Here is a 16557-nt window from a genome sequence, read left to right as displayed (position 1 = left end):
CTACGGGTTGATTAACTAAATTCTGCTGGAGGTCACGCTGACTGACCTGTAAAGAAAGGTGCTGAGATTTAAAATAATAATAATAAAAAAAATAATAATTCTAAGCTCAGACACTGTAGTTACAGAAAAACCAGCAATAACAAGGTGGTCAGATTGCAAAGCAGATGGATGTTTTATATAAATATTTTTTTTATCAGGATTGTTTTGGTCATCTTACAGTATATACCAACCAATTTACCTAAAGTTCTTCCAAAAATGTTAAATAAAGGTCTAATTAGAAAATGCAATAAATTCATAAACAGGTGAGTCCAAACCAAGAGTAGACAACTCATAGTAGAGTTGTTAAATGTAAAATAAAAAAAAATCAAACAGGACAACAAGTAACGCCTGACAGTCACGCATTTCAATATTTTAATAATGAGTGCGTCAAACTACATTTGATATGTTGAAAGTTGGTTAAAACATCTAGATGTGCAGTAATTATCAGGAAATAAAAACTGCTCTTTTTTTATCATTTTTTCTATTTTAAGTTAGCATACAGCAAAAGCCTTGCTTATGTTTGTGTATACAGTATGTATGCCTATTAAGTTATTTTTGTTAAATAGGATTTGCTTCTAAAGAACTATTTATTTCTGTAATATTTCTTTCTTGTGCCAAATTGTGTAGTTGATTGGATTCATTCCACCTGGTTAGGAAATTAATTTATTCGTCTGATATTTAAAACTCTGAAAGTAGAACATAAAAACAAAGGAGGGGGAAAAAAAAAACTTTGGTATGAATATTACATCACAACTTCTTGAAAGTATCTGTCACTCGTGTGCTTCTTTCAGTGCTTTTCAGAACAAGCAAGTGTGACTGTAAAGATGGCCAAGCTGATATAATGCCTTTAAATATCTCTCAGCCAACCTGTTCGTATTAGTTCTACAGCCGACATGAGCTGATTTGACAGTAACAGGTTAGAGATGATTTTTTTAAAGGCTATAAATGAAGCACAGCTAAATCCTACCCCCCAAAAAAGGTTCCGAAGACTTCAGTCAATAATCATTAATGTTATGACCGATACTCAGATCTGAGGCATCAAGGTGTCTACAAGATCCTTTAAAAGGAACAAAGCTTTTTAAGACTCACAGATCTTACTAGATTAGGGGACATAACCATTCCATCCTGTGCAGTTAAAAAAAAAATGAAGAAACGCCAGCTTTACATCCGATACGGAGGAGAGAGTATCTGCCATCACTGCCATCAGGATCTGAATGTATTGTGAATTTTCCTCTAGGAGATTCTAAATTGTGTTTGCCAACAGATCATCCTGCTATAAAACAGAAAATATAAAACCGTTGCAAAACTCAGTGCTGCACACACACACACACACACACACACACCTGTTCTCTGTTTGCATTGTTTTTATGGTCCAAAGCAGCAAGCATGCGGGCATGGATCATCACATCATGTCCAAAATATGTCAGGTGACTCAGGGCTTTCCGAACCCTGACAATGTTCAATCAATGCTTTGTGGACTTTAGATCCTGGGTTTTCTTTTTCTGGCTCATCACAGCAAGGGAGTCACGAGCCATATTAGTATTAGTGTCTGTTTCATGGCAAGTCATCTATGCTAGTAAAATGTTATATTACCGACAGTCACTAACCCTTCTTCACCACAAATGGTTTAAAAATGGATGATATCCAATATATTTGCTCACAGCAGCATAGCTTTTTTTGGACACTCCTGTAGGCACATACCAGTTTTCCTGGGTTACTCACTTTTGTTTCATTGCAATTTGTGGATGTGGGTTGGCCAGTGATGGGGCTTTTATCGATAGGACTACAACCCTAGGACATTAGGACAATAGGACTACAACCCTAGGACGATAGGACAATAGGACTACAACTCTTTCTGCTTCAGCGGCCCTGTATCCTGGCTGAACCTATGCCACCTGACACCAGCTTCCATCGCATGAGCTCTGTTGCATGCCGAAAACTGCTACTGGAGATCAGGAAGTGATTTTCTACACTGGAGGCACAAACATTTGCTCTCCAAATGCCTTAGTTTTGTGTAGGGGAGAGGTAGGTTAGAGGCCACTGAGCAAGGCCGTTAAGCCTCAACTGCTCAAAATAGTGTCCTGGATTAGTGCGTCTGCTAAATGCCGTGAATGTTTGGGTGCGTACAATTGCACGATTGATAAAACAGATAATCCACATAAAGAATTTATTGAGCATGACTGGTAGTTGGTCAGAACCAGGTGAATTAAAAAGAAAATGACAAAACATTGTGGCTGGGGGAAGCAGGGTAAGATATTGTGGAATTAATTTTTTTTCCTCGTCTCGTCTATCATGTTTTTAATGTCATGTCTTAAGATTAGATAAAGAACATGATACAGAAGGTAGTGAATCTGGAGAATCGTCTTTAATTATTTAATTATTAAACAATGTCTAGAAAATCTGGGCCTTGAATCTTGCCAGAAAATTTGAAAAAGGTGCTTGAGACTCATGAAGTGGAATAAGGGTTTATGCCGAACCTGCAATATTACACTGTATTATATTCATTTTAGATTTACTTGATTATTTACATTTAATACCAGGTTACTTGGACAGCACTATGGCCTTGCAACTCCAGGGTCAAGGGACCAAATCCCATCTTGGGTCTGTCTTCGTGGAGTTTACATGTTTTTCCCATGCTTGGTGGATTTGCTCCATGTACTCCAGTCTTCTCCTACAGACCAAAGACATGCAGATTAGTCTGGGCAGTGTCCCCTGGGATAGGCTCCAGGCTACCCATGACCTATACAGCAAAAGTGGTGTAGAAAATAGATGAATGAATGAATGGACCTCATTCTCAGAGAATGTTAGGATTTAAATATTTAAACTTTATATAATGATGCTAATTGTTCAGGTAAACTTAAATTAAGGTCTTCTGCTATATTTGATGTGAAGCGTGGCATCTGACACTGATGTGCTGGTGGCATCTCTTTACCTTATTCTGCTCTCTGCAATCATTCGTTTATTATATCACTTATAGTGTACAGGGTCTCAGGAGGCCAGAAGGGCATGAGGCTACTAGCCTTCGGCTAACCTCGACAACAAATGTGAGCTGTTAGCAAGTGTGATATTGATTCAATCTCTAATATTTCCAACATGAATGGCAAAGATGCACAAAATTTTTTAGCAATGTTATCGAAAAAACTAAAAAGAAATATAATCAGTGGCTTCTAATGAACCTATCCAGAGTAGAAAAGGTGGAGTTCTACTCTTAAAAGTTAAGGATATCACTCACTTACTCATCTTCTATACCGCATTATCCTGTATTCAGGGTCAGAGGGACCTGGAGCCTATCCCAGGAGGCTTAGGACACAAGGCAGGGCACACCCAGGACAGGGTGCCAATCCATCGCAGAGCGCACACACACATACACTCACACACTATGGGCAATTTGGGAACGTCAATTAACCTTGGAATGTGGGAGGAAACCGGAGTGCACAGAGGAAACCCACCAAGCACGGGGAGAACATGCAAACTCCATACACACAGAGATGGGAATCGAGCCTGGCCGGGAATCGAACCCGGACCCTGGAGGTGCAAGGCGACAGTGCTAAGTTAAGGATATCTCAGGATTAAATTATGCTGCACTATGCCTATATACTGTACTGTATACAGTACACCCTCACATATGCAAAGCAACAGACATTTTTTTCTGCATGACCTTATATATTAACAACCTGTATTCACCGTAACTAGAAAAAGAAATAGTATACTTCAGTTAAATTTATCCAGCACTGAACTTTTTTTGGTGCTGCGGAAATGCTGATGTGTAATTTCCCTCCTCAAACATTTTAAAGTAAACAAGACACCGGTTACTATTAGGTTCAATGTAAATGTTAACAGCTACATTCAGAATGTTGTTTTTCATGTTGTTTTAAACCAGTTTGTCAGCAGTTTAAGACTTAATCCAACAGATCATTACGTACAGAATTACGAGTTATTAGAGATAAGCTTTACCTTTTGTAAGGGGTTTAGTGAAACTTTCATTCACCTATTTTGGTCATGTCAGCATACAAAAAAAGCTGTGAAGTAAATGATCATAGTTTATTGATAGCATTTAACCCCAGGTTTCATTACTATGGAAAAAAATGTATTGTTTGGATTTTGGACTTTTGACAGGGATGCTCGTTATCAATTATTTCATGAACTTGACTTTGGTCACCTAATTTGCCCAAATTTTATCTCGATAAATTAAACTGCTATGTTTTTTTTATTATTATTATTATTATTATTATTATTAGTGAATAGTTGAATTAAACAATGGTTTGAAGCTGATTGCAATTAAAAAAAAGCTGTGAAAACGTGAAACATATATGTACATTTGCTTTATTATTTGTCTTTGTTTTTATTTTAATCTCTGAGCGTTTTCTTTTATTAGACGTTGCATACACACATTTGCTGTACTTGTTAAATAAAGTCATATATTTAAACAAAAATATCTGTTTCCTGTTCTCCGGGGCTTCTGTGTGAGTCCCCATGTGGAAACTTTTAAGCCTATCCTTATATCCAGTAATGTCTTTTTATTAGCAGATCTACTAATTGCCCTAAATGCATCTGGACCAAAGCAACGAGAACACAGTCGTGGGTCTTTCAGGTGTTCTACTTAGTCAGAACTCATGAAACAATGTGGGTTTTTAAGAAATTTAATAGAAAACCATATTTATACCATGTAAAGTCTATCTTGTTTGCTTAGCAAGTTTAGACCTAGAGAGCCGCAGTCCTGCAGAATTCAGCTCCAACCCTGAAAAAAAAAAAAAATCACCTGCCTGTAGACTTCTACTTCCTAAAAAACTTGATTATCTTGTTCAGGTGTGTTTGACTAGGGGTGGAGCTGAACTCTGCAGGACTGTGGCTCTCTAGGGAACTTGCCTACCCCTGGCCTAGCACATCCCACAGATGCTGGATCAACCTGAGATCTGGGGGAGGAGTCAACACAGTGAACTCTTTGTCATGGTACTTAAATCAAATTCAAATGTTATTTGTCACATACACAGTCATACACAGTGCGATATACAGTGAAATGCTTAGACAACTGCTCGTGAGCTAAAAATAAAAGACTATGAATAGGAAATAAATATAAAAAATAAAATAAAAGGTAAATTTAACTAGGAAGGAATGAAATAAAAGAAATAATTAAAGTTAAAATAAAATGCCAAATAAAACAGAAATACACAATATAGAAAATATAGAAGGAAATATAGAACAAAAAGAAAACAGCCGCACAAAGTAGGTATGGATTTATGTCATATTTGTGAAATGAAGTTCGAATAAATGGTAAAAAGAAAATGGTTCAAGTTCAAGTTCAAGTTCAAGTAGGCTTTATTGTCACTTCAACCATATACAGTTAGTACACAGTGAAACGAAACAACGTTCCTCCAGGACCAAGGTGCTACATGCAACATAAACTTACAACATAAATTAACAGAGAAGCTAAACTAGCTAGCTAGGAGGCCTAGTTAGCTGGCTAGCAGAGACAAGACAGATATTCCTAACATAAATTACAACATAAATTAACAAAAAAACTAACTAAAAAGACTAACTAACTAAAAGACTATCTACAGGTTTTTTTTTTCCCAGACAACAGACAACAACATAAAGTGCACGTGCAAATGTGCAAAACGAGCAACAACAAAGTGACAGTGCGACGACAACGACATATCAGAACATAAAACATAAGACATAAAATATGGTGTTGAGGTAGTAAAAAAACATAGCAGCAAGAATTGGTATTTGTGCAATAAGTAATGAATATTGTGCGGAAGAGATAAACAGTGAGATAAACAGTGAGGCATTTACAGATGTGTGTAGGATAGTTTGTGTGGGTCAGTGTGTCTGCGCTTGTGTTGATTTGTCAGTCCAGTCACAGTGTTTTGATGTATTGATGTAGTTGAGTTGTAGTAGTTAAGCTGAGTGATAATGTGTGTGTGTGTGTGTGTGTGTTTATCAGTTCAGTCCCTTTTTTGTTCAGGATGGTGATGTTCAGGGTGGTGCAACCCACATATTTAAAGTGTCTTGGGCAGTGCAATCATTCCTGAACAATGTTTGCAGTGTGCATCTTTGTTTATGTGACTTCATAATGCCTTTGTTTTGTCATGGGTATTAAATACAATAGCCTTGTTCACATTCTTTAACAGTACCATGGTTATCAGCCAACTGCAGTAGCTTGTCCTGTGTCGCCCCCTCGAGGACATCTGACCCTCTCAGTGGCACAAGTTTTTTATTATTCTTCTCACTGACACTCACTCACCTTCTAGACGGCTTTATCCTGCATTCAGGGTCGCGGAGACCTTGAATGGGTCCGTATTCACAAAGCTTCTTAAGCCTAAAAGGAATTCTTAGAATTTCCTCTTAAATTTAGGAATAAATCTTAGTAAAGATAAAAATGATTCACGAAACATCTTAGCCCTAAAAACAGCTCCTAAGGTAAAATTTGTTAAAAGTAAAGAGGAGGACTTTTAAGAGGCTTAAGAGTTTCTACAGCAGAGGACAAAATGGCGGAAAGAAGAAATATTCTTCAAACACTGAATGATCGTAAGTTAATTAAACGCTAAAGATTGGATCATGATGGGATAATGTTTGTGGTGGAACTTCTCCCACTTAACGTAGTAATGCCATAACGCCAGAAATGAAAGTGATTACAACACTGAGGTATTTGGCAACTGGAAAAATGCAACAGTGCAGTAGTGAAGATCTTGTGTCTGTCACAACCTTCCATCAGCAGAATTATCACAAACTATTGAAGCGCTTTCACAGTCCCATATAGTGACACAGTTCATTTCATTTCCACTGGACGCTCACACTCAGGCTCACAAAAGGGCAATCATGGACATAGCGGGGTTTCTCTGTGTTGTCGGTGTAATTGATGAGACAGACATCTGCATGATCGCACCATCGGAAAATGAAGATGTATTTGTCAACACAAAGAGGTTCCACAGCATCAATACACAACCTGTTTTCAGTGCAGATTACAAGATTTTAGACATTGTTGCAAAGTGGCCAGCCTCAACACAAGACGCCAGGAGACTGGCCTGAGACAGCTTTTTGAAGGACATTATGTGCCAGTTAACTGTCATTTGTTAGGGGACAGTGGCTGTCCATGCAAAGCATGGCTCCTCACACCTTAACTTCACCCAGACCCAGGACCACAGCTAAACTACAACAGGCACTAAACAGTAGACTAACAGTGAATCATTGTGTATGAAAATAAAGTGTAGTTACAAATATACTTAAATGTACTACAAACACGAGAAGGCTCTCTAATCAAACAGATCCACATTATTGGTGAGTGCATTAGACCACCTTAACTTATATCTTTTGATATTTCCTTTTTTAGACCCCACGAGAAAACACGTTCAGTAGTTGTGCGGGGTATTGGCCAGCTGAAGAGGAGGTTTCATGTGTTGCATGGAGAAGTGCGCTGGTCACCAGCTACGGTCTGCAAAGTCATGACAGCCTGTGCAGTGCTTCACAACATCTGCAAAGTACGACAAATTCCCCAACCTCTCGAAAGCAGCCATGGTAACGGTGATGAGGGTGATGAAGACATTCGGTTTACCCAGGGGAGAGACATGTCCCAAAGTGGGCTTCGTCACAGAGCTCAATTTACAAATTTGCATTTTAGGTAAGTGACGGTAACTGCTGTCTGTAGCCCATTGAACAAATATTCCATACAACTAAATGCTGTTATGAAGACCACATGATCATGATACACTTTTTATTTTTCATTCTTTTTATATTTTAGCAGCTCAATTGTTAGCTTATAATACTCCTTGTGAACTTTTTTGTGCTGTGTGAGCGTGTCAATTTCGATCTCCAATTTTCTGTCCAGCAGGGATGGTGTTGAGTTGGCTGCAGCAGGCTGGCTTATCTGATACACTGGCCGAGGGTCGCACACACACCTGCGACGTTAACGGTCGCGGTTCCTCTGACGGATCCATGCCGCAAAAAAATGCAGTAAACAAATGCAGAAAATTCTTTTGTTTATTGTTTAGTTTGTTGTTCACATGCGAGTGCACAAAAGATGCCACATCGTCTATCTATATATTAAACAGCACTTGTTCTTGACAAATAAAATTTGACTTGAATTTGAAATGTCACATACACAGTCATACACTGTACGATATGCAGTGAAATGCTTGAGAATCCCGTTTGTGTGCTGCAATCTCCCTCCTGGCTTGAGACTGCAACACAGACCACCGCTTTCCACATTCCTCACTGGTGCACACAACCAGAGGGAAAGAGGAGTGAGATATTTTCTCCCAGGTCTGCCTCTTTCCTTGAGCTGTGACACCGGAGCCAAATTTACCTTTTAAAATTGCTTTATTTTCTTCAACTAACTGAGCTTAAAGTGAACACTGCTCTTCTGTCCAATTTGGTTTTCCTTCCATCTCTCTTGGATTGTTGGCTACATACCATCCAAAAGTGCATCTTAAACAGACCGTCCTGCAATCATGTAAACTGGTAAAAGCTGAGCCATTTTGCTCCAATCAATTTGAAATGGATAACAAGTAATAAAATCAATATCGTAAATAAATGTAAGAACGTAAATATAGTAACTACTGTATGGAAATTGGTTGCTTTAAAAGTAGACACATTTTCAACATTTGGCTATTTTAATTAACTTTAAGATATTTAGCCTATAACAGAAACTTTGCATAAAGTAGCCTGTAGTCATGATTATACATTTTCTTTATAGACAAACATTATGATTTCACTGTCTATTCTATTATCATATATTCTATTTTTACCAAGAGTTCATTTTAAGTCCATTTTATTTTTATCCACCAATCACAGTCCTTGAATTGCTGCCTCATCCCTAGCAACGGGGTCGACCACACCCCCTCACTAAGATAAAGGTTTTTGTACTTTCTTTACTAAGAGTTGCTCTAAGAATTTTTCTAAATCACTTTTAGTCTCCCAGCTAGGACTTTTTAGGCTAAGATAGAATCTCTCCGAGAGAATTCTAAGAAGCTTTGTGAATACGAGCCCTGGAGCCTATTCCAGGGGCCTCATGTACAAAGACTTGCGTTGAATTCATACTAAAACATTGCGTACGGACAAAGCTGTAAATGTGCGTATGCAGTAAAAAAAATCTGATGTATGAAACACTGCGTACGCGGAATCCCACGCATATTCTCTTTGTACATCCGAATTAACGTGGAATTGAGCGCACGTGCATGAGCGCAAAACCCCTCCCTGCCTCCTCCTCCGTATAAATATGTTAATGACTTCACTTTGGCAAAACCAAACAAAAAAGCAATGGCAAAAACAAGCAAGAAGAGAAACTTCACAGAATGTGAATTGGAGGTGCTCCGATCGGAGGTAGACCGGAGAAAAACAGTGTTATTTGCAAGTTTTTCCTCCGGAATTAATAACAAAATAAAAAAAAAACTTGAGCTGGAATAATATCTTTAAATACATCACTCACCAAGAAGCCACCCATCGCGCACCCTGCCACCCTGGAGCCTCATCCCAACCATGCTGTTTGTGAGGATGAATGAATCATGGGTTGACCCAGGCCACCTTGCCACAATATTTGTTAGGCGCATTTGAGCATCACATATTATTTGCACATTTATTTAATGGAAATGTTTCCGATTCACGTAAGCAAATTCATCTTCAGATGGCGTCTTTATAGCAATGTGCGTGTCGTCGTTCGCTACGATTACATTAGGAAAACCGGCGATCGCTGCAAATTGTGCTTTAATGTTTGGCTGGTCAACTGCATGGTATGGAAACCTTATATAGGCTACCTGCTAGACATGCGGATGATCCCGTCCCATACAGCTGGCATTGCACGGCTCAAAGGACGACTGGCTTAACCCCGAGCGGTCTGCCAGTTCCCTTTGGAAAGAACCAGTTGCCAGGAAACCAAGCGTTGTCAGCACCTGTAAGGGAACGGGTATTGCGTGGCTCCTCGCTGTCTCTCTTTCCAAATTTGGACTCAACTCAGCACAGAGCTCCAAGAGGATAGCTCTTGGAAATCTGAAACGGATAATAAGCCAGTCATCATCGTGATCAATGTTTTTCACATGTGTTGGTGCGATACTTTGTAGTGTGCAGTTTAACATAATTGCCTCTAGGAGTCGCCAACGGAAATAAAACAAACACAAGAAATACACGTACGCCAGACATGAAGTAGGCGTGGAAGAACGCACATTCTCACGTTAATTTTACTGTTAGCGTGAGCGTGAAAACTGGTGTAAGCAAAGTTTTTGTGCGTACGCAGCGTTGATACATGAGGCCCCAGGAGTTTTAGGGCACGAGGCAGGGTACACCCTGGACAGGGTGCCAATCCATCGCAGGGCGCACACACACACACACACACACACACCAGACAAGTTGGGAATGTGAAGTACCCTAACCTGCCTTTTTTTTGCACTGTGGGAGGAAACCGGTGTACCCAGAGGAAACCCACCCAGCACGGGGAGAACATGCAAACTCCATGCACACAGAGACGAGCCCCTCTGGAAATCAAAACCGGACACTGGAGGTGCAGGGCGACAGTGTTAACTATTCTTATTCTTATTCTTTTTATTATTTCTTAATTTTTTGTTATGTTTTAAAAAATGTTCATTTGTCTTTTCATTTTGTCATGTAGAAAAAAAGGGCACCATACTGTACATACAGACTAAACATGAGTTTATGAACACCTCAGGACTACATCTTGCAATGCTAAGTTAGCCTTACAGTAAAACCACTGAATTCAATTTCAAAGATTTGCAAACAGGAAGAAAATTACATTTTGACCAATCCCACCTACTCCCAGATGAAATGTGACCAATCATACTTGCTTCCACAGGAATTCTGACCAATCACATCTAATTCCAGAGAAATAATGATCAATCTCCCCACTCACAGAGGAATTCTGACCAATTTCATCCGCTCATAAAGGAAACGGACCACTTGTTAAGTCAAACACCTGAACACTTCCCCAGGTTATTTTTGTATGTCCTTACTCATCTCCAGCCCGGTGACTTAGGTGTTAGCATTGTTGCCCAGCACCTCCGATGATGAGGATGCCAATCTTACCTCTGGTCTCTGTATATGAAATTTGCAATTGGTCGGTTTTACCTCAAAATCCAAAGACATTATTTATAGTCCGATTTATGTTTCCAAAATTGCCTATAGCGCATAATTGAGAGGGTGAGTGTGTGTGCACTTGAGTGTGTGCGCATTCTTAAAACAAGAGCTGGAATGCATGCTGCATAGGGTTAGGTCAGTGGTTAAGATGTTGGACTAGTGATGGGGAGGTTACAGCTTCAAAGCCCAGCATCTCTAAGCTGCCCCTGTGGGGCCCTTGAACAAGGTCCATAATCCTCAACGGCTCAACTGATTAACCTAAAAGCAAGAAGCCTATAAATAACACTAAATGTAAGCTTCTGTCAGTGGAAATCTTTCGAAATACAAATAAAATTTATATTGATATTCTGTTTGTAAAAAATTTTACTTTGTACAGGACATTTCACTAGTTAATCTTTTCTAACGTATTTCTTTTATTACAGTATATTTTTTGTACAGCATATTTTACCCTTAACGTATTTCTTTTATTCATATTTATTTTCTTATGTATAAGCTTTTATTATTTTTAAGGTCACTGGCAGTCGTGTAAGCATTTCACTACATATCGTACTGTGTATGACTGTGTATGTGACAAATAAAATTTTAATTTGAAAATGCTACTGTAAATAAAATTTTATTGCAAAAAGGAAATAAATAATGAGTCTACTTTTTAAAGACATGGATCAAATGTATAAATAATCGTAATGAAATTAGGCTTGGGCTCAATTCCCAGCCAGTACATGCATAGCAACCTTTAATTGGATAGAATGAGAAGGCTGTGTTAGGAAAAGCATCCAGGGTAAAATCTGTGGAAAACTGTGTACAGTGTCAGAGTCTGATTCCGTTTGACAGAAGCAGCCAAAAAATTTTTTTTTACAAAGAGAACCAAGTGTTCACAACTTGTAGTGTTTTTTTGTTTTTGTTTTTTTTCCACATGCACTCTCTATGGCTGGGTGTACTTTGCTGGACGCTTCTTATGGAATCTTGGAAATGTTGACAAGTGGTTAAATACCAATGATGAGAGTTCAAATATTCTTTAATTAAATATACTTTAAAACCCAACATAATTTTTTTCCAATATTTCTCAAATATTTATAGTGCTATTTTTAGATCCACACAAATTGTAAATTTGGATTAAAAGTATTTCTAAGAATACTGTGTTTAAAGGTGCAAGAGTAAATATTTATCATTTTTAAATACATTTCAAGCAGCTGAATGTCTAAAAGTCTTATCTCCAAGTTAAATCTACAGTGGCTTGCAAAAGTATTTGGCCCCCTTGAACTTTCCCACATTCTGTCACATTACAGCCCCAAACATGAATCATTTTTATTGGAATTCCACGTAAAAGACCAATACAAAGTGGAACGAAAATCATACATGATTCCAAACATTTTTTACAAATAAATAACTGCAAAGTGGGGTGTGCGTAATTATTCAGCTCCCTGAGTCAATACTTTGTAGAACCACCTTTTGCTGCAATTACAGCTGCCAGTCTTTTAGGGTATGTCTCTACCAGCTTTGCACATCTAGACACTGAAATCCTTGCCCATTCTTCTTTGCAAAACAGCTCCAGCTCAGTCAGATTAGATGGACAGCGTTTGTGAACAGCAGTTTTCAGATCTTGCCACAGATTCTCGATTGAATTTAGATCTGAGCCCGTATTCACAAAGCTTCTTAAGCCTAAAAGTTGCTCCTAGTGACAAAATTCTAAGAAAATTCTTAGAATTATGACATTTTCTTAGAATTTTCCCTTAAATTTAGGATTAAATCTTAGTTAAGATAAAAATGATTCACGAAACATCTTAGCCCTAAAAACAGCTCCTAAGGTAAAAATTGTTAAGAGTAGAGAGGAGGACTTTTAAGAGGCTTAAGAGTTTCTATAGCAGAGGACAAAATGGTGGAAAGAAGAAATATTCTCCAAACACTGAACATAAAGATAAAAGAAAACACTGCTTTTCTGTCCAATTTGGTTTTCTTGTTGTTTTACTTCCTTACATCTCTCTTGGATTGTTCGCTACATAATCTCCAAAAGTGCAACTTAAAACATGCAATCATGTAAATTGGTAAAAGGTCAGCCATTTTGCTCCCATCAATCTGAAATGGTATAATAAAAGTAATAATAAAATCAGTATGGTAAATAAATGTAAGAACTTTAATACAGTAACTACTGTGTGGAAATTGGTTGGTTTTCAAGTAGACATATTTTCAACATTTGGCTGTTTTAATTAACTTTAATATATTTAGTCTATACAAACATTATGATATCATGTATTCTATTTTCACAAAGAGTGTATTTCAAGACCTTTGCAGAGGTCAGAGGTTATTTTTTTATCAACCAATCACAGTCCTTGAATTGCTACATCATCCCTAGCAACGGGGTTGACCACACCCCCTCACTAAGATAAAGGGTTTTGTACTTTCTTTATGTAGAGTTGCTCTAAGAAGTTTTCTAAATCACTTTTAGTCTAAGACTCCCAGCTAGGACATTTTAGGCTAAGATAGGAGTTTTCTGAAATAATTCTAAGAGCTTTGTGAATACGGGCCCTGGACTTTGATTGGGCCATTCTAACACATGGATATGTTTTGTTTTAAACAATTCCATTGTTGCCCTGGCTTTGTTCAGGGTCGTTGTCCTGCTGGAAGGTGAACCTCCGCCCCAGTCAAGTCTTTTGCAGACTTCAAGAGGTTTTCCTCCAAGATTGCTCTGTATTTGGCTCCATCCATCTTCCCATCAATTCTGACCAGCTTCCCTGTCCCTGCTGAAGAGAAGCACCCCCAGAGCATTATGCTGCCACCACCATATTTGACAGTGGGGATGGTGTGTTCAGAGTGATGTGCAGTGTTAGTATTCCGCCACACATAGCGTTTTGCATTTTGGATGATACGTTCCATTTTGGTCTCATCTGACCAGAGCACCTTCTTCCACATGTTTGCTGTGTCCCCCACATGGCTTGTGGCAAACTGCAAACAGGACTTCTTATGGTTTGCTGTTAACAATCAGGGGTTAAAGTAAAAAAAAATCCTGAGCCTGAACTTTTTTTGGGGGGGACTTTTTTATTTGAAGGACTTACTTCAAATATTGACAATAATAACAAAAATAAAGTAACAAGAGCTTAAAGTGCTTAAATAACAAGTGCTTTTAGTGCTAAAGAACTGAACTGCTAAACTGAAGATTAAAAGTGAAATCAAGGACATTATCACTTATTTTTTCTTTTTTTCTGGGTTGTAAGCAAAGTCCTGCAAACTCTTTCTTTTTAAGACATTTGGACCAGAAGATAGAGCTGGTACAGTGGAGGAGGCTGAGGTTCTGGCTGGTCTAGAGGAGGAGGATAAGGCTTTGGCTGGTCCAGATGATGAGGATGAGGCTTTGGCTGGTCCAGAGGGAAGGAGAAAGAGTTTGGCTAGTCCAGAAGAGGTTTTGTCTGGTCCAGAGGAGGAAGATGAGGCTTTGGCTGGTCCAGAGGGAGGGAGAAAGAGTTTGGCTAGTCCAGAAGAGGTTTTGTCTGGTCCAGAGGAGGAAGATGAGGCTTTGGCTGGTCCAGATGATGAGGATGAGGCTTTGGCTGTTCCAAAGGGAGGGAGAAAGAGTTTGGCTGGTCCATAGGAGGTTGAAAATTGTCTGAATGGTCCAGGGGAGAAGACTGAGGGTCTGGCTGTTCCAGAGGAAGTTGGTGAGGGTCTGGATGGTCCAGTGGAGGTTGGTGAGGGTCTGGCTGATCCAGAGGAGGAGGCTAAGTGTCTGGCTGGTCCAGTGGAGGTTTGTGAGGGTCTGGATGGTCCAGAGGAGGTTGAAGAGGGTCTGGATGGTCCAGAGGAAGTTGGTGAGGGTCTGAATGGTCCAGAGGAGGTTGGTGAGGGTCTGGATGATCCAGAGGAGGTTAAAGAGGGTCTGGATGGTCCAGTGGAGGAGGATGAGTGTTTGGCTCGTCTAGAGGAGGTTTTGGCTGATCTAGTGATATTCCTGGCCTGCCGTATGAGTTTGTTTGCCATCTGTGATGGCCGAATCCTTGCTGCCTCACTCACCCTTTTCTTCTTTTGTGCCTGTTGTGCCTTTTTCTTTTTCTGCAGATGTTTTTGATATGTTTGATACGATGACAGACAAGACCACCTTAATGGCTGGTCTATTGTCATTGTCGATGCTGTCCACTGCCTTACTTTAATTATGGATTTTACAACTGCAAGGCTCTTATAAGTTTCCACATTCATGGAGCATTTGTCTGCTTCAAGAATATCATCCATAAGATTAAATGATCCCTCAACCAGGGGGCGTGTGAAAATGCTAAGTAGTGCTTTGACCAGCTGACCCAGAATGGGAAATCTCACACCTCTCTCTGGATTTTTCATGGATACAACTCTGCTCCACCAATCTACATCAACTCGCCTTCCTCTTCAATGTAGTTCTGGGCACACGTTACCAGATCCACATCTATTTGGTATGCCCGTATCTCTTCCTCTAGTTGACCAATCTCCTCTGGTGCGACCACATTAGGCAAGGCCTCTCCTAATGTGATAAAAGCCCCACAGATGGATTCATCTTGAATCAGAGAGGGAGTGAGTGCAGAAAGTGAGATGATTATCCAAACTTACAAACTTAATTCTTTTGATTGTGTAAAGCTGCTTTGTGATGATGTAAATCGTTAAAAGCGCTATACAAATAAAATTGAATTGAATTGAATTATCTTGTTGTCCAGAGGAAGGTTTTTGAGAAGGAACTCTGATGACTTCATTTATCCTTCTCTGAGAGAGTTGTAAATGTTTCTCACCCATATCTTCCTCTCCACACGGGCCTTGTTTAGTGCAGAGTAGCAGTATCTTCCAACAGACAACCTTTTGTCTGATAGTTGCAAATCTTGACTCCGGACATCGACCTTGATGATATCCTTTGCACTCCGTGGGATAGCTTCCGGCTTCATAAATTTGCTGAGGAGCTCTCGAACTAGGGCCACCATCTCCACGTGCAGCAAGTGCGCCATTGGTTTTTCATGTTCATTTTTTTCAAAAAACCCCTGAAATGTTGAAAGTACGCCTGCAAACATAAAAAAAATATATTTTTATTTGACATTTTCACACGCGTAAAAAAACACAACAAGAAAACAGATTAAAGACAAGTTGCATACAGTTCAAATTAATAGCAGTGCGTTTTAAAGAAGTGAATAAAGTATAAATACTTTTAACAGCTTTTATTTCCATATATCAGATGTAAATTACTCCAAATCTAATTATTAACGAATTTGACCAGGTTTGCATTTTTTTTTTTACTGGAAGCAAAGGAACGGAATATTAATCTGTCCCCCCCCCCCCCCCCCCAAACAAAAAAAAGAAAAATTGCAGTGTTGAGATTTTTCAAACACTTGACATAAACTTAAGACATTTTTCAAGATTTAACTTAACTTTAGATTGCTGAAGTAATATTTTAGTGCATAATCATTGTTTTTGTCAGATGTTAATCAGATCATAATC

This window comes from Clarias gariepinus, chromosome 24 (assembly GCF_024256425.1).
Source record: "Clarias gariepinus isolate MV-2021 ecotype Netherlands chromosome 24, CGAR_prim_01v2, whole genome shotgun sequence".
Classification (NCBI taxonomy): Eukaryota; Metazoa; Chordata; class Actinopteri; order Siluriformes; family Clariidae; genus Clarias; species Clarias gariepinus.
The sequence above is the reverse complement of the archived record's forward strand: the minus strand, read 5'-3'. Positions refer to the sequence as shown.